This window comes from Oryctolagus cuniculus, chromosome 1, assembly GCF_051225735.1.
Source record: "Oryctolagus cuniculus isolate XC-2025 breed Fujian yellow rabbit chromosome 1, ASM5122573v1, whole genome shotgun sequence".
Taxonomy (NCBI): domain Eukaryota; kingdom Metazoa; phylum Chordata; class Mammalia; order Lagomorpha; family Leporidae; genus Oryctolagus; species Oryctolagus cuniculus.
In genome coordinates this window covers 164,427,318-164,446,313 of record NC_142867.1, presented here as the reverse complement: position 1 = coordinate 164,446,313, position 18,996 = coordinate 164,427,318, and the positions used below count along the sequence as shown (strand labels likewise).

The 18,996-nt window shown below is 45.5% G+C and overlaps 1 long non-coding RNA gene across 2 annotated transcripts in view; it reads left to right on the top strand.

The window, feature by feature from the left end:
• The first annotated feature begins 1,369 nt into the window (after nucleotides 1–1,369).
• LOC127491140 (uncharacterized) overlaps nucleotides 1,370–18,996 on the top strand; it is a 104,156-nt gene continuing 86,529 nt past the window's right edge. For both annotated transcript variants that reach the window (XR_016223420.1, XR_016223419.1), the window contains exon 1: nucleotides 1,370–1,510. This is a non-coding gene — a long non-coding RNA (uncharacterized LOC127491140). The remainder of the gene's footprint in view (nucleotides 1,511–18,996) is intronic.

Below are 18,996 nucleotides of genomic sequence, written 5' to 3'. Positions count from 1 at the left end.
ACCTGGGTGGACCAGAAACCTCAAATAAGGTTTTCATTAACTTGTAAGGAAAAAAAATGAAATAACACCTTGATTGTGTTCCAAGTTTGGATTAGTCGGGGATGCTGGAGTCCGCTGGGATTACAGCTCACACCTGCAAGCGCATCACAGGTGTTCCTCGAGGACCCGGTTAAAGTGACAGGGGCTTTAAAAATGATGAAAGATGTACTATACCAAATGGGAAGGGCAGAATGTGCACCACAGGGAAATTAAGTTCATAAAAATGTATCACAAACCGATGCAAGCAATGACTTATCATGGGAACAATTGCTTCGGAGGACTGGTCGGGAGGGTTGTGATGTACTGGTTAAAACTATCTGCTTAGCTAAAGATCATCATTCATCTTGTTCATTTCTGCTTAAAATTAACCTCTTCCACTCCAGTAAGTTCCTCAGAGACAAGTGATCCAAATGAATTCATTTATGCCTTCACCACATGTTACTGCATGTCCACCATGTGCCAGGCTCTATTTTAGAGGTTTTATACATTGTTGACAAGCAGACCAGACCCTCACTTCACAGGTTTTCTTTTTATAGTTAAGGGACAGACAGGAAAAAGGCGGTGGACATATACAATGTTGTCAGAAAGTGCAAAGTGTTGTGAAAAAAAAGTGAGGGAGATGGGGTGAAGATACTGCAGACAGGGTGCTCATAACGGCAGCTCCAGCACAGTGATGTCTGAGCAGATATACAAGCACAACAGGGAAGCCTGCCACATGGTTATCTACAAAGAAGCATGGTCCAGGGTAGGAATAGCAAGTGCAAAGGCCCTGAGGCCCTCACCATGCTCAGGGAGCAGAAAGCAAGGGTGGAGAGGAGTGAGTTTGGGAGGCAACACCAAGAAGCGCTCAGTAGCCAGCTCACGTGGGGTCTGTAAGCTTTGGTGAGGACTTCCATTCTACTCAATATCTTTGATGACTACAGATATTGTCAAGAATAAAATCTAGAAAGGTTCTGATCTTTTCCACAGTGGATGCTGGGCAGAAGCACCCAAATATCCCAATTCCCTTCAGGACCTACATGCTCATTCCCCCGGCTGTGGGTCGTATAGATAGAAATGGCGGGCTTTAAAGGAGCTGCCTCCCCCAAGCTCATACACCCTCCCACAGTTGGGGATAGCCAATGACTGACGCATGGGTCAGCCCGACTCCACCTCCTAGCCTCACCTGGGGAGACTGGTGGGGTCAGACCAGCATCCGAGCTTTCCGTTGCGTCGACTGAGCCTCTTGCTGCAGTGGCATTGGAGTCAACACCTCCCTCTGCCCGGCTCCCCAAGCCTCACACCACCCAGTTGCCGGTCCTGAGAATATTGCATAAAACTCCTGGAGACGGCTCTGAGAACAGCAGAGACTCGGCCCCGGTCAACTCAGCCAAAGGCTCTTCTGAACAGGGAATCACGGTTTACAGATCTGTCGCTGAGGCTGGACAAGAGGGCAAAGCATTTTTTCTGGCCGGTTGATGCACCCAGTGAGGTAAGATTCTGAGTGGATTCTCCATGTGGGCTGGCCACAAGTCTTTGGGTTCCTTTGTCTAAGAGCGGCCCACTGATAAAGATAGAGGAGGTGGCAAGTCTTCTGATGATGGGATGCTGATGTTACTCTGTTTCTTTTCATTCTCCTGAGTCAATCCACTAGTTCATAAGGGAATACAGAGCACACAAAGGCTTATTTGATTCCACTACATTACAAAAGTAACTTTTTTTTTTTTTTTAAAGTGTAAGTTACTGAAACAATTTTACCCACTGAAACAATTGGTGGGTGAATTTGAGCACCGAAATACCAGGTGCAAAACAGTAACCAAAACGCTCCCAGCTGCTGGTTGGTAATATTCTTCTACTAGCTGCCATCCAAGTAGCTAGTGTTCCTTTTCTATGCCTAATCTTAGCCAAAAGGCAGGGAAGCCATGTTGCTTTCCATACTAGGGAATCTCCACACTGGGCAGGGTGACAGCACGCCCAGCCAACGCCGACATTTCCTGATTTGGGGGAGGCTGCAGGAGGGTCTAGGGAGAAGGTGCTGGAAACCTCTGCGTGGGGCTCTGGGAAGCCTGTTGCTCGGGATGTGACTCAGCTGGTGCCATACTTCTCGGCCTTTCCTCCCGGTCTTCCTACTGGGGCTTGCTGGATTCACGGGCGTCGGCCTGAGGGTGTAGCAGAATCTCCTGGATGACTTGTTAAACCCCAATCACTGGGCCCCACCCAGTTTCTGAGGCAGTCAGACTGGGGTGTGGTCCAAGGAGCCCAGTGTCTAAGGAGTTCCTGGGTGCTGCCGACACTGCTGGCTGTGAGATCACACTGAAAAACCTCTGCTCCAGAGCTGGGCCAGAGAGGCCGTTTTGTGACCAAAATATGACCTTCAGGAGGGAAGCCAGGCCTAAGAACTGCAGAAAATAAAGATAAGAGGAATCTGGTTTCTGAGTTCAGCTGACAGTCATGCTGCCTGCCCAAATTTCCTTTTCCTGAGAAAGGAAAAAAAAAAATCAAACCCTTATCTTGTTGAAACACTGCTCTTTGGGTTTTCTACTCTATGCAGCTGAACCTAATCACATTTGATTAAAAAAAGGCCTTAGGCCATATCTAATACTTCCTCCCTCCAACTTCTTAGACAAGCCTAGATCTTTCTTTTCTTTTTTTTTTCCCTCCAAGTGAACAAAACATTGGAATGTGACTTACACACTTGAACCCTGGGCAAGAAAAGCCTTGAATTCTTCCATGGCACTTAGCTTTATAGCTTCAGTCTCTCACTGAATCAGTACTTGCCCTAATGATTTCCTGAGAAGTTGTGCACGCAGAGCTCCGAGTGCATGGGTGGTAATACACGAGATTGCTCCAGCACTAAATTAAAGACGTCCAGGATGGGAGTCACAGGGAACCCTGTGGCCTGTGCCCCACATTCCCATCTAAGAATGTGCCTCCTCCAGTGGAAGTAGCTTGGATCACAGAGACGTTTTGTCTGTTATAAGCAAAAACCAACAAGGCCTGGAGCTCTTGCAGCTTCCCAGCTTGCCTGACTAAGGAAGAACTACTCTGCATTGTTAAAAGTCCCTATGATGAAAGTTGCTTTTGGATCATTTTAGTCTTTCTGAGGGTTCTTTGTTGAACCTCTTGGAGAATTTTGCTTTTTGTGATGTTTCTATCAAAGATTAACAAAAAGGATGGCCGTCATTCTCAGATAAGAACAGGTGCTGTAGGTGGTTGTTGCCGTAGGTTCTCAGTTTGTGCTCTAGTTGAAATAATTAAAGAGGCCTCAACATAGACCACTCACCTGCACATTCTCCGAAGGGCTGCCTGGTGCTGCTTGCAAGGGGTTCCCCTGTGGGATAAGGGCAGACCCTGTCTTGCCTGGCTCCATCCTCCCAGCAGGTACCTTAGCTCTAGAACAAGTGAGATTTTTGGGCGGCAGCAAATTCCACCTGCAGGTTGAGGGCTGAAAATAGTGTGGGTACTATCAGACATGGAAAATTCATCGCTGTCTCATATTAGCCAGGGAAAGGCTGGAGCTGCCCAGGAGGCCATACCCCAGGTAGCATTTAAAGGCAGAGTTTCTGGGAAGAAATAAAACATCTCAGGAACCCTAGCCTTAAAAACCTAAATCTAAAAGTGGTCATCTAATACCACTATGAAGAAAAGCTCTTTGCCAGTTCCCTTGTTGATAGCCTGTCTGCCCATTTCCAAACGACTGCACTGAAAATAAATCACTGGTCCTGTAACTTTCTAAGACACTGCAAGGTGGCCTCTGAGTGTGTGCTGCATCTCTGCCTCTCTGCCGGAGCACACGTTGCCTTCTGTGATTGCCACATTCCCAGAAGCCTCGTGGCCACTCAGCTCTGGCCTCACTAAGCCAATTGGGTTGAAGTCCAAGGGGGCATTGAGGTGATCAAGGGGTCAAGGAACATGCAGGGCTGGTTGTGTGGCTGCCATTGGCTTTAAACAAGCAGCATTTAATACCCTCTGAACAAAAGGGGCAAGTAGAGCAAGCCACTGGCGGACAATCTGTGTGTTTGTGGTGTTTGCTTTTTTTGGGGGGAGGAGCGTGGGTGTCATTATCTACTGATCCTTCTACATGGGTGTAATCAGCACAGAGCATCCCTCAACCCATCGCACTGCGTGCACACATAGACCCCTTCTGTTTAAGACTCCTTTCGTTTTCCTGGCTTTCTAAATAGGCTGCAAAAACCTGGATGTGGGTAGGATGGATCATGTGCACAAGGTATAAATTCCAAGGGGCCTGGCAGAAGTCCCAGGGCATGGCCAAGGCCATTCTCTTGATGGCATCTCAGGTGTGGTATAGGCTGTCAGTGCAATAAAGTCCTTTATTACATAGTTCTAGGCACAGGCCAGTGGGGTGAACGAGTTCCTTCTTAGAAAAGATTGAGCGTGCTGGTGGCTTCAAATGCTCAAACAAGTGCCCTCTAGGAGACTCTTGGCAGGTTCACCCACCCAATGTTTTTTAAGATAATAATTCTCTCCCTATTTGAGTGACCTGGAATCGCTTCCCAATTCAGGGTTTTCCCTTCAGGTCCACCCCTTGTTACAACTCTCTCCCTCTCTTCTAACCACCCTTCACCTGTGGAGATCCCCCGTTCCCCTGATGTGGTTCCCCCTTTCAATATCCCCTGTCATCAAAACCTCTTCATTTTTTCACAGTTCATGTTCATGACCCAAAAAGAATGGTAGCCAGTGTGCTTACCTGGAAGGCCAGGAGGACTCAGATCTGTGCAAGTAGCAAAGAAAAGCAACAGGAAAAGTAATTGACTCTGTGTGTTAGTGTCTCTGGATTGCCTTGCCTTTCACACACCTGTAGCCATCATCCTGGGTGCACTGAAGACTCCAGGCATGATTCTTTAAATGAGCCCAGCACTGCCAGCACATGCTTAGCATTGTAAATATTAAATAACTAGACAATAATTAAGTTTCTGGGATGTACTCCATGGGTGTTGATTCCTGGCAATCATTACTGGCATCTGAAGTCCTGGGCTGAGGGATTAGAATCAACAGTTCTTATTCCATTTCAATTTTTGCAACACAGTGGGAATAATTTTTTTTTCCTATTTACTTTGAATTACAGGCAGAATTGCACAAGTGTGCATTAGAAATGCTACCCAAGATATCCTCATTCAAACTTCCTAGTGGGAGGTGCTAGTAAAATGGTGCCATCTTATCTGTGGTGCCATCTATGCCCCAGATGTCATCTTCAGCTCTGGCCCCCATCACCATTGTTACAAGCCAGGTGACCAGATGGCCCAACCACAGGTGTCAGCTCCACCTCCACCCTAATGGGATTTGTTGCTCCTCTTTCCCTGTCCCCTGCAAAGGTATGATAGGACCTGCTTCCCGCACACGTGTCCTCCTGATTCCTCTCCCTCTTACTCTTGCCCTCTCCCCACCAGCCCGTCAGGCTTCTCCCACCTGGCCATAAGCCTCTGCTGTAACTCGGGTGTTGGGGTGTTCGGTGTGTCTTGTGGTGACCTTACAGGAGGTGCTCTGTGAGGTGCTGGAATTGATAAAGCCTTTCAGACTGGCACCATGGACCCTGGGCAGCAGATCCATCCTGTCTCATAAAAGCTAGGATCAAGGAGGCAAGGTCAAGAGCCCAGGTCAGGTTCAGACATTTCAGAAGGAGGCACACGCTTCTGAGACAATCCTGTGGCCTGTTTCTGGTCAATTAATATACTCCCCATTGTCCAAGAGTGCAAGTGACTCTAGATTCTGACAGCTCAACAGAGTAGATCAGGAAAGCTCCTGCAGTCCCTGTTATCACCAGGGTGTGCCTTCTGAACTCAGAGCAGAGCATTTTCATTTTATGTCCTTGTGAAAGAGCTTGGACCAAACATCCCTAATGCCCATCTCCCACACGTTGGTCAGTCCAGCTTACTCACCTGTGGAGGGGGCCTCTTAGCCTCCATTAAATCCTGGGGCTTCACTTAATACATTCAGTCAGAACTAGTATTCCTGAAAAAAAAAAAAAAAAAAAAAAACAAAAAACCCAGAGTGAAAATGCAATTCATTATGCAAGAGGCTGTTTGTCTCACTGTTGGGTTTGTTGAAAAGGGCAGTGAAAGATGAGAGACAGATGCCTGCCCCCTGCCCCAAAAGGAAAAAAATAGGAAGAGGACGAAATAACAATGGAACCATAGTAGGAAGAGTTGAAGGGAAAAGGAGGCATGACAAATATGGTGAATAGATTTGCAAACAGATGTGCATCAAATAAAAGGCTTTTTGATTCTTTTCTCAATTAAAAAAAGTCATTCTGAGTTTTTATTAGGCACTTGTCTATATCATTTACTTTTTTTGCTTCTTGCACAGACAGTAAAGTGTGAACATCTCAGCAGTGGATCTATTTGATCAGAAATTACACCACTTGAGATAAGTCAATAAAAGACTTCTGAAAATGTCGACAAACTTTGGTAGTTTTGGAAATGATGAGAAAACCTCAGTTGGAAGACAAGCTTTAAGCACCATGGCTGCTGCCGTGGTCATCATTTGCTATTAGCATAATTATTGTTGATGCTGGTATTATTAAAACCTATTTCAATCCTTAAAGCAAACAAGGGTTTGAATTAAATTGCAATCAAAGTCACAAGGTTGGAGTTAATGGTTATTCTGGATGTATAGAAAAACATAGGTGGCACTTAGCAAATGGGTTAATTTCCTTGCTTTAAAGATGCTTAATTAGCAAACACCAGGCAACTGGAATGAGTAGGCAGCTTCCATAGGAGAGGCCAAGGACATAAAAAGCATGTAATTGCCAACTCTGTAGAAATCACTGAACAGAATATAAAAAATTTTCCCCTAATTTGATCTTGATGAACACAAGATTTTCTCTTCCAAGAGGGTACCTCTTTCCTTAAGTCCTTGGTGGCTGGAGGGTGGGGAAGGGACTTGGCTTGGCTCTTATTAAGGATTGACAGAGGTTGGATGGAAATGTGAATAGAGACGAGGCCGCTCGGGGAACACCCTGAAGGGTGACTCCTTCTCCACCACTGCACTCAGAAAACTCCTCTCCTGTAATCCCACTGTCAGCAACGCATTCCTCTGCTCTGGCAAGCTTCCCTTGAAAACATGAAGATAAATTGCTGGGAGTTTAACATGCGTACGGAATCCCTCCTCCATCACGATGAGTTCGTGATCAGATGTTTGGTTCCTGTTAAAATGGAAGGAAGTTGTTGGGATGCAGAAGCAGGCGTTCTAGCATTAGGTCTGGGAAAAGGGTGATTTTATTACTTTTTTTAACACTCAGGTGGAAAAGATCTGTGAGGGTTCTGGAGAATGGAGCGCTTAGATGGAATTGGAGCAGAGTTAAATGGGAGCAAGGCAGGGAGGGAGGGAATATGCCTCAAGACAGTTTTTGGTTGGTTCCCATGCAGGCAGAATGACACCCAACAGCCGACTTAGTCCCACCCACATCCACACAAGGCCCAATCAGATGGGAGGCAGGCGGGGCGGAAGCCTCTGAGGTTCCACCTGGGTGGCTCGGCTTCCTTCCCCTTTGCTGCCAGCCTAGTTCTGACTTTAGCCTTCATTTCAGAATTCTAAACTTGCTATTTTTTACGCTCTAGTCACAGTTGTCACAACATGATGTGCTTTGGATATGGATTCTTTGGTTCCGGTTGGGTATACCACATTTTAAAGTATAATTTTTGGACGCTCTGCAAAGTTGCTCTTCCAATCAACCATCATAAACTGTTCTTCTAGGACTGGTCCCTAACCACATCCTTTGTTCCCATCCTAATTGATATGAAACATCCCCAAACCTGGGCTCCTCAGCCGACACAAAGCAAGACAATCACGGTGTCCAGGTGATGGAAGAAAGAGGCTTTTACTACAAAGAGCAGAGCAAGAAGCCAGGCAGCTGTGGCTAAATTCCCAGGTTCCTCTCGGGGCCAGGAGTGAAGGTTCTTAGAAGATTGAGGTTGGGGCTGAGATGCGCTGTGAACTCCTGTCTGAGTTCCTGGCTGGTCAACAATGCATGTGTAGGGCAGGCAGGCTGCGCTACTTCTTCAATTCAGAGTTTATTGTAGTGCTACCAGAAGGCAGGTGAGGACATTTTTAAAAGATTTTGTTTATTTTGAGAGAGTTACTGACAGAGGGAGAGATAGAAAACTCTTCTATTCACTGGGTCACTCCCCAGATGGCTGCAACAGCCAGAGCTGGGCTGATCTGAAACCAAGAGCCAGGAGCTTTTTCTGCATCTCCCACACAGGTACAGACACCCAAGGACTTGAGCCATCTTCCACTGCGTTCCCAGGCCACAGCAAAGAGCTGGATGGAAAGAGAAGCAGCCGGGACACAAACCGGCTCTCACATAGCACAGGCGGAGGCTTAGCCTACTACGCCACAGTGCAGGAAAGGACATTTTAAGCTAAGGAGGGTAGACTAGGAGACAAGTCTGATGGTGTCTCCTGTTGGCTTTCAAGGCACCAAGGGCTTGGTTTCCAAGTTACCACCCAAATACCCCTTAGAGTCAACCCAGCCTTCCCAAGGTTTTCCTGGCATTTGCTTTTCTGAGACAATAAACTTTCCTAGTTCTTCATCCTGGTGTTACCCTGGTGTTTTGTGTGTCTGAGGATGCCAGCGCCATAGCTGTACATGAACTTGCCGTGCACATGAGCAGAGCTCCATTGTCAGCAGCTGCAGCATTGAAAGTTGTTCAGGGTCTTCCTCAGGAGCGGTATGAGCCTGGGTAAGAACGGGAGGCATAGCAGTGAAGACCGGCAGAAGCCCCAACCAGGGGTGAGGGAGACCTCAACTTGAATTTGCCCTCTGCCCTGCTGGCTGTGTAACTTTGGGCATGTCACTTAATGTCTCTGAGCTTCAGCTTCCTTGTCATTACGAGAAGACTCATCCTACTTCTGAGGATTATTTGAGACATGAAATGAGGTTACAACATATGTGCCATCTTACATATGTAGACAATGTAGAATATGGGAAATGGTAGTGCTGTCTAATTTCCTGTTGTGCTGTGTCATTCCTCAGGTGTAACGATGATTTCTAGTTGGCAGCTTTGCCCAGTGTCTGCCCCAAGCATGACAGCCACTGTGGAGGCTTCCAGAGAGAACCAAATCCAACTCAAGTGGGTGTTGTAGCAGATAGACATGATGGCTTCCCACAGCCTTACCCTTTCACATGAACACAGCTGCCCTGCTGTGGGCAATACAGATACAGCCATAACTAGCTCATTTGGGTTAAAAAAAAGTGTGTGGTGGGGGGACTTTTCTTATAGCTAAAGGATACTGGCATAACTCTACGCCCACCAGGCATACTTCCCTTGCGACTGCTACTTTCTGAGCTAATCAGTCATTCTAGTCACTGGCAGCTCCTATCAACAGCCATGTAGCTGGCATTTCTCCCCAAACTCTGCTGGAGCATTAATATTTCATGAGGAACAATAGGGTAGGCCCACGTACCAGCTTCTGGAAAAGAATAACGTGCAGAAAAAGAATGAAATAAAATGGCCTGAATACTTGGAGGGAAATGTGATAAGGCCAGAGCCACTTTCCTCTATGGTACTTTACAGGGAAGGATTTATTGCACAATAGTGAGCCTTTATTTATTCTTTGCAGCCTGCATCTTCGCGTTATTATTCATTTGGCAATTCAGTTGGGTGTTCAGAAGTGACAGCTTGCCAATTTCTTTCGGAAACATTTTAGACTTGAACATCTTAATCTGAAATCATTGTAGTAATTACTACGGGGTAATGGGTGGAGGACATGGGAAGGCTGACCAGTGTGTTTAAAGATGCTTGCATTGAAAGGAAGTGGGCTAAATACGACTGCATAGCTCTGACCGTTGCAGATGGATGTTTGAATGATTGCCTGCTGATGAAGAGCAAGAGTAAGGTTATAGGGGGCATCCACATATTGCCCACTGTGACGTTTTCTCATCTTTTAGAAAATGATTACACTCGGGCAAGCCAAGATACCACTTTCATCTTGTGCCATTCTCTTTGAATATCTTTGAAGGCTGCAGAAGTCACTGCAACCATCAAAAGGCCGTGCCTCATCGATCAGTGTTTCTTAGACATTTCCTCTCGGGCTAGTGCACTCTCTGGTCCTTAATCCTGCTGGATTTTCTTTGTAACACTTGCTACTCATACTGTTATTTTCGGTTGATTGGTTTGGGTTATTATCTGTTGGCCCAGTCAGAATATAGTTCCATGAGGACAGAAAGCTTGTTGGGGTTTGTTCACTGCTGCCTCTCCACCACCAAGAACAGTGTTTGGTATGTAGTAGGGGCATAACCAATCCTTATTGGAAGGATGAATAAGTACTAAATGCTAAAGCAAATTACAGAACACTAAGACGTCACCCCTGGTCTTGGTTCAAAACCTGGCAGTGGAGCCAACTGCATGTGTGCTAAGCCAGCCTGCTGATCACAGCAGTACATCAGAAGGTCAAGGTGGTCCTCGAAGGGTGTTCCCTGCACACAATGTCTCCATGCTTGCTGTGATGAAGAACAAAGAACCTGTCGTAGTGCTGCCTTCAGTCTTGTTTCTCTAATGATGTTATAAAATAGTTGAAATAAACCCTGTGGCTCTTAATAGAAGTTTAATAGGTGAATGTTGCAGTGGTGAAGAGGTTTGGTGAATTCGGAGCTAAGGCCATTCATGTAGTTTGTAAGCCTGTAGAGGACTGGTGTGTATTAAAATACCTGAGAGATGGCCGTAGTACACAGCAGGTTTTCTTCTAAATGCATTTGACCACTGACTATCTCTTGTGTAAAATATGCGTTATCTCTTAGGCCACTAGAACGTAACTCAGGGCATGTGGGTCTATAAGCTTTGTAGGAGAAAGGCATGTAGAGGTGTTAGCTGAGCTAGCTCTTCTAGAGTTTGCACCTCCAGTAGTTTGGGAGTTGTCAATGTTGACGCTTCTAGAACCAGGACCATAAGAATTCATAAGAGGGAGAATCGGGAGGGTTCTATGGAGGTGAGCTTCAGATGATGGGCAAGTTTTAGGTAAAAGGAACAAAAGGAAATTTCAAGTGTGGACAAAAGCAAAAGGCAGGGAGGTACATGACAGAAAGGTATTATTTTCTGAATTCAGATCCCTAAAAATTCAGTGGCACTTTAATTAATGAATTCTAACATTAAGTCCCATTTTTTTTCTATTTATTTAGTGCACTAGTTTGTATACTCTAAAGCATATGCTAAGACAAAATTCAGCATTCAAGGATTTAAGAGAAATTCCTGTGTGACAGAAAATGGGAGAAACCAGGGAAAGCCATCAGATTATTATGCAAGTCTGACAGAAGCGAATGGAGACAGGAAAGGGAAGTTGGCGGAAGCACCCTTAAATGCTGTGAAGCCTGAGGAAGTTTGAACGGTACCATCGGGGAGTCTAGCACAAAATCCAGCTCCAAAGAATGCTGTGTCTCCGAGCAGTAGCTTTGCCTTCACATTCTTGCTGCAGAGTAGTCCATGCGCAGCACAGCCTTAGCACACAAGTGGTGATGGATTTTGAGAGCTCTCTTGATCAATTAAACTCCCTGTGTGGCTGGAGTTCAGCTGGGCACATGCTCATCACCACCACCAATCTTTTAAATAAAAAAAGCAAACTTGCCCACACGTGAAGAACAAACGCCTCCAAACCTGGAGTCGGACGTCTGAAGTCAGTGAGAAGACCAGAGCAGTGTCTCTGCACAGGAAGCTAGACCCAGCTCAGAAACAAGCAGGGAAGCCTTGCTGCCTCTCACATTGTAGTTCTGCACATGAGACTACCTTGGTATCCCCCAGAAATAGTTGGAGTCATTGTGGGATCTCAGGCTTGTAGGATTGATGTCAGGTATGAAGGAGATGTTCCCGGAGAAAAAATTGAAATTGCAAACACAAAATTATCAGAACTCCTCTGTTGGGGCCTTGGAAGGGGGGCCCCAGCAAGGAAGAGGGGCAGCTTGAGCCTCGTGTGCTTCATAATAAATCCACTCCTGCTCATCTGCAAAACATGGCAGAGGCTTGGAGGATAGTGTATGAGACCATTCAAAAATCATTCACTGCTGATTGATTCATGAAAATATAAAATGCCCCTCCAGTGTTTAATTATCTGAACTGTGTGTGCTTTCCATGGTAAAGAAATAGCTGTTGAGAGATGGAGAGGGCGAGGCACGGAGGTTAATGCACAGGGAATGACCCTGGTGAGCCCTCTCCCACACAGCTGACTGGCTGCTGACACAGATCCAGGAGGATAGGTTCTTAAAACCCAGCTCCAGTCACAGTCCTTGGATGGGACCACAGTGTGGCCTTGAATATCTGACCCCCTGTGTCCTTTTAGGGCCATAGGACAGTGGAGCAAGGGGAAATCCATACCACAAGACTAATGCGACTTTAGCCAAGCAGCAAAATGGAATGTACAAGGCAGTAACGTCCTGGGAACTGCAAATAATGTGCCTGCATTGCTGGTAGAGATCTGGCATGGTGAGCAGTTTCCCGGAATTCATTTTCTTGGAGGTTTCCAAATTACTCAACTGGTGATGACTGTAATAAAAGAGGTAAGGCAGGGAAAGAAGAATGTAGCACAGAGAGGAAAGGGGTGAGGACAGAGTGAAAGTGAGAGGGGAGAGTAGAAGAGAAAGGGAAGAAGTGAAGGACGAGGAAGGTCAGGGACGGTAGCCACAGTGGGCCAGAAGCCTGCTTGTCCTGGACCTTGAAGCATCATTTGAAACTAGAGTGTGGTCTCAAATAGTGTTGAGACAATTCTAGGCAGGGTGAGTTGTGAGATAGACTGTGCCTTTGCTGTATGCTGATGACGAAGGCCCCATTCCTACAGTCTTTCCATCTGTGTCCCAATCTGTCTAGAAACTGTCTTACAGGCTGTCTTCCTTAGGTGCTATGATCCCACGACACGCCCCAGCTGCACACAGAGTGAAACTCGACTGCTGGCCATGCAGATCTGCGCGTAGCTCCTCCAGCCTGAGTCTCCACCACTCATCTCCTCTGTCCCACCTCCTTTCTTGCTGTCTTGCTCTCTCCAACACTTTATAAACCTCGTTTCCCATTTCTGGAATTTTAGTCTACCTTGACCCATTGCCTCAACTAAACAGATCTTATCTACTTTTAATTATCATTTCTTATCTCTATATTCTTTATATCCTATCAATCCCAGAAGGTTTATTGTTTCATCAACAACACCTATCCCGGTGCATGATTTATATTTCTAAAATTCTATGTATTTGAGAGGCACAGCTCTGCACAGAGTGGAAAAGATGGAGAAATGTCTTCCATCCGCGGGTTCACTTCCCAAACGGCTGCAACAGCCAGAACTGGACCAATCTGAAATCGGGAGTGAGGATCTCAGGAGCCAGGAGCTTCTTCTGACTCTCCCACATTGGTGCAGGGGCCCAAGCACTTGGACCATCTTCTGCTGCTTTCCCAGGCACATGAGTAGGGAGCTGGGTGGAAGAGAAGCAGCCACGACATGAGCTGGCACCCATATAGGATGTTGGTGCTGCAGGCAGAGACTTAGCCTACTACACCACAGTACCAGCCCTGCAGTGCATGGTTTATGGCAAGCTCTTATATATACTTCCTGGAAAAAAATGAATGAAAAGGATTTATTCATATTTATGTCTACTTACTAGTCCTGCAACTTTGGCTAAAAGATTTCTTTAAAGTCACATTTTAAAATATTTATCTACTTCAAAGGCAGAGTTAGAGATGGAAAGATCTTCCATCTGTTGGTTTACCCCCAAAGTGGCCACCACAGCCAGGGTTGGGTCAGGTCTGGAACTGTATCTGGGTCCCTATGTGAGTGGCAGGGGCCCAAGTTCTTGGGTGGTTTCCCACTGCTTTCCCAGGCACATTAGCAGGGAGCTGGATCAGAAGTGGAGCAGACAGGACCTGCACATGCACCCACACGGAATACTGTCATGGCAGGTGGTGACCTAACCTGCTATGCCACAATGCCAGCCCCTAAAGTCAGTTTTCTTAAAGTGACCTTTCCAGAAACATGTAACAACATGCCTAGTTTTCACTACGACACACATGCATTCCTAATTCTTGATTCACTTTGGAAGGTTCTAGGTGCTACCGTATTTTCCACTTGTCTTCCTGTTATAATGTAGCTTATGGCAGATGAATGCTCAAGAATGATGCTGTTCAGAAAGCTCACCTGCTTGAAAGCATCAGAGAGCAACCACGGGAATCGGGGCTCGAGGGGCCAAGATCCCCCAAAGCAGAATTCTTTTGTGTGACGCCAACATTCTACACTGACACTTCTCCCCAAAGTATGTGCATGGTTTTAGCATGGTGTGAGAGGCGGAGAAGCCAGGCAGTCGGTGGCATCCATGAGGTAGAGGTACTAGCCAAGCCTTTGGCCATCTTTCAGGGCCAAGGTTAAAAAAAAAAAAAAAAATTGAAGTTTAGCACTGACAATATATCCAGGACTTAAGTAGTCCAGAGCCCTGAAGGGACATGCAGAGAAGTGGGCCCAACAGAGGTTTTCCCTTCTCCCCCACTTTTTTAAAAAAAATTACTATTTACTTATTTCAAAATCAGAGTTCCAGAGAGAATGAAAGAGAGGAGAGGGTAAGAGAGATTTCATCTGCTGGTTCACTCTTCAAATGGCTGCAACAGCCATAGCTAAGCCAGGCTGAAGCTACGAGCCTGGAACTTGGGTGACATGGGCCCAAGCACTTGGGCCATCCTCTGCTGCTTTCCCAGACACATTAGGAGGGAGCTGGCAATGGAAGTGGAGATCCAGGTCTAGAACTGGCATCCATATGGGGTGTTGGCATCACAGGAGGTGGCCTAAACCGCTGTACTACAGCACTGGCCCCACAGGTTGTTCCCCTTTAAGGTATTCATTGCTTGGGTTGAAAGTCTTAACAGCTAAGTTAGTACCATCTGAAAATCAGAGTGGAGTTTTTTCAGCAATCTTAGTCATGGAGAGACAAAAATTGGAGTTCGGAAGAGGTCATATGAAACAAATTAGGATCTCATCTGAGCACTCTGAAGGACACTACCTAGGGTCAAGGGAAAATCAGAAGTAAACTGAGGCTCACTGAACCCCTAAGTGGATTAGGGGAGGTCTTCCTGATCTGCTGCCTGCAGGAAGACAAGGTAAACTCTCTGGGGAAGAAGGTAACATGCCAGTCCTCTTCAGTGTTTCACACATGATCTGTCGAGCAAGAAATCAAAATCTACTAATGCAACACACCCCACAGGACAAAGAGACAAAAGCATAGCAGCACACTCACAGGAGAATCGCATGTTAGAATCATCACACTTTGGCTTGATCACGTTCAAGAAGATAGAAGGAAAGTTGTACCAAGAACTGGAATTATTTTTAAATGATCCAATTAAAAATCTATATTATTATGACTTAACATGATCGACACAGCAGGTTAATTAGAAGTTTACTTAACTGCAAGTAACCAAGCTCAACCAGAGACAGATTGAAGAATGTAAAATACAGAAGAGAGCACGCATCAAATGCAAACATGGACAATGTCTGATGTAATTTGAATACCAGAAGGAAGTGAGGGGATGGAAAAGAAACAGTATCTGGAGGGGATATGTCTGATAATCTTCCAAATTTTTTGAGTAATATCAAGCCACAGACTCAAGAAGTTCTATAAACTAAATGTGAATGAACTAAATAAAAAGAAAACCACTCTAGATGCATCACCATCAAACTGCTGAACCCTAAGGGCAGAGGGAATCATAACAGCTGCAGAAATCTTAGCAGAAGACACATGACCTTGCCAATAGAAACAGTGGAATCTAAAAAAGAAAATAATGCAATTAAAATATGGAGAGAAAATGCCTGCCACCCTAGAATCTATATCCTGGGAAAATAGTCTCCAAAAATGAAAGTAAAATGAAGACTTTTCAGTCAAACAAAAAACAATTTCATCCCTTACGTAACTGCTCTTAAAAAAGAGAGGAAAGGGGAGAAAAGGGAAAATAATGAGGATTTTTAGGGAGAGGGAAGATCAGCCTAGAAGAATTACAGAAACACAGGCCAGAATCCAGGCAATGAAAATAAAAATACATGGATATTTTTAAATTAGTAGGCTATTTAAAACTAGAAAAAGCGTGGTGATGTTTAAAACACAGGGACTGAAAATGTCCGACAATAATAAGCAGAAGTGGTAGCAATGAATGCAGCAACAAATGGCTTGTTTCGTGCCCATCTGCATCACAAATGTCTGGCCGAGTGGTGCGAGTGCCATGGAGTGGTTGGTTGAATGCTAGCTGAAGACCCTGCTCGTACAGAAGAGGGAGGGAAGCGAAGACTAAAAGACATGAATTTAACAGCCGAGCTCTGCCCAGCTCCCTGGTCTTTTTTGCAGACCAGTGTTGTTGGTGCTGACTTCCAGGAAAAGCATTCATTTTTCTTTTTCAGCATCTAGCTTTACACTGAGCCCACTTCTGGACTCGTGACATTTTAGACTACTTGCCATTCAACAAGCGTACAGGAGAATAAAACCCAAGGCTTCGTTTTGAGAGTGTGAGCCCAGGCCAATTCTCTGCATGCTCACCCACCCGGGACCCAATGCTTATCCAAGCCCTGGTGTAACCACTTGCCTCCCCTCTTCCCTAAGTATCCACCTCTAAGTGGCAATGCTTTGGGAAACCTAGAGTGACCTCTGAGGCCTGTGCTTGGGTCATGGTTATTTATGTTGGCTCAAGCCCTTCTCCCTCCAACTGTTGAGGCTTTGTTCTGGAATAAAGCAAGGTAGATGGAGGGGAACGGTATGGCCGCCTGTGGCAGGAGTGTGTCTGCAGAGCTGTCCAAGTTCATTTTCCAAACAGTTCTTCCAAAGGTCTTAAGCTGACAAATTGCTTCTGCCTTGTGGATGATTTTGTTTTTAAAAGGAAAGCCCAAGAGACTGCAGGGAATTGCTAAAGGGGAGGAAGTAAGATGATGGGTTCAGCTTTTTCCCCCACCTCCATTCCCTAACAAAACCAAAAAGAGCTGGGGTTGGTGGGCTCTACAGTGTATTTATGATATGGAATATTCTAGCAGCCCTTTTTAATCTCCCAGACCCTTTCAAAATCAAGTTTTAGTTTATGTGCAAAATGATCAAGCGGGTTGCACAGCTTTCTCACCAAGTTGAGCAATCAACATGATTGATAGAGGCATATTCTGTCAGCTGAGAGGCAGCTGCACAGAGAAGAAAGAGCTTAGGTTTTGCCATTAGATTGCGTGATTCCAGTCTCAATTCTGCTTCATGGGGGTCAATGACTCAACTTCTTTCAGTCTCACTTCCCCCATCTGCAAGTGAGAAAGATAATCAGACTTACACATCCTGCTTTAAGTGGTTTGGTTGGTTTGGGGAGGGAGAACACATGAAATAGTGTTTATAAATAAGCTTTAAAAATTTATTTGAGAGACAGGAAGTACCCAACCACTGGTTCACTTCCCTAAATGCCCACCATGGCCAGGTGTGGGCCAGGCTGACACTGGGAACCTGACCTCAATCCAGGTTTCCCTCATGGGTGGCAGGAACCCAAGTACTTGGGCCATCATCTGCTGCCCCTAAGAGCATAAGCATATGGTAGCTGGAGCCAATTATAAAACCCAGGCATTCCAATATGGGGTGTAGGCATCTTAGCAGCACTTTTAACCACAAGGGCAAATGAACATCCCAAAAAGTTTTGTACATGCAAATGTCCTTAGGATAATCTCAATTTTCATGATTTACCTTAACATTGCAGAAAGTGACAATAGATAAGTAAAGAGAAGAAGAAAATGCTAAGAATATTTAGAACTGGAAGAGCATTCTGGGACCTTTCAACCCAACCAGTCCATCTTGCTGATGAGAAAACTGAGCCAAAGAAATAGACTTTTCCAAAATAATGAAGGTAGACAAAGAGGTTGAACATCCTTCAGTGCATTCTGAAATGTTCCTTGAGGCCCCTGGGTGCACAGGAGATGGGACTACCAGATCTCAGTGTTTATTATTTCCATTCTTTGATGTGCACAGACCCTTCTGAGCTGGGGAAAGAGATTAGCAGGTGATCAGAGACAGATGTTAACTGCCAAAGGCATCTGGAGCCATCTTTTGGTGCAATAGTTAAGATGCCACTTGGGATGCCCACATCCCATATCAGAGTGCTTTGCCTGACTTCAAATCCTGGCTCCACTCCCAGTTTCAGCTTCCCATCTTGGGAGGCAACAGGTAATGGCTTAATTACTTGGGACCCAGTCACCTATGCAGGTGATCTGGAAGTTGTCCCAAGGTCCTGCCTCTGGTCTAGCTCAACCCTGGTTGATGTTGGTATTTAGAGAATGAGCTAGTAGAATGAAAATCTCTGTGTCTGTCTCTTTGCCTTCCAAATATTTTAACATAAAAATATCATAGGCACCAATCTGATGTTTTCTTCCTGTCATATCAAGAATTGCAACAGCCCCGGGAATCTTCTGTAAAGAAAAAAGACAACTGAAAAAGGCCATATCACATGAATTATCTTCTGCTACGGTCTTGGACACATCTGAGAATGAGAAGGTGTCCTGGATGCCACCTCAGGACCATTTCTTGGACTCCTGCGGTCCACTTGGAGCTGCTTAAAAGTCCAAGATGAGATTAGGGATCTCCAATGAATCAGACATCATCTCAAGAATACCTGGAAGGAAGAAGATAGCCCCTTGGCTTGTGAGCTCACACCTTTGGTGCAGATGATGCATGTTTGAATACCTGTTATCCATGGGGGTGCCACAAAGCAGTCACATCCGATAGGGACTTCTTGAGCAAGTCCTAAGACAATTCTTCATGAGTTTGGTTGTAACCTCTCCAGCAGAACATTTCAGAAAAGACACGTCCCCCTTCCACTTGGCACAGGCTCATACTACAAGTTCCTTGGGCCCTTGATCAAATGTCTATTAAAATAATACTCCCGACTCCAGTGTCAGTGCTGTGAGGCATCTGGAGTCTTTGAAGATGAAGTGGTCATTTGATCCTGAACTTCATACCACCACCACAGCATGAATCAAGGCTTTCCAGCAAGTCTTTCCTCCC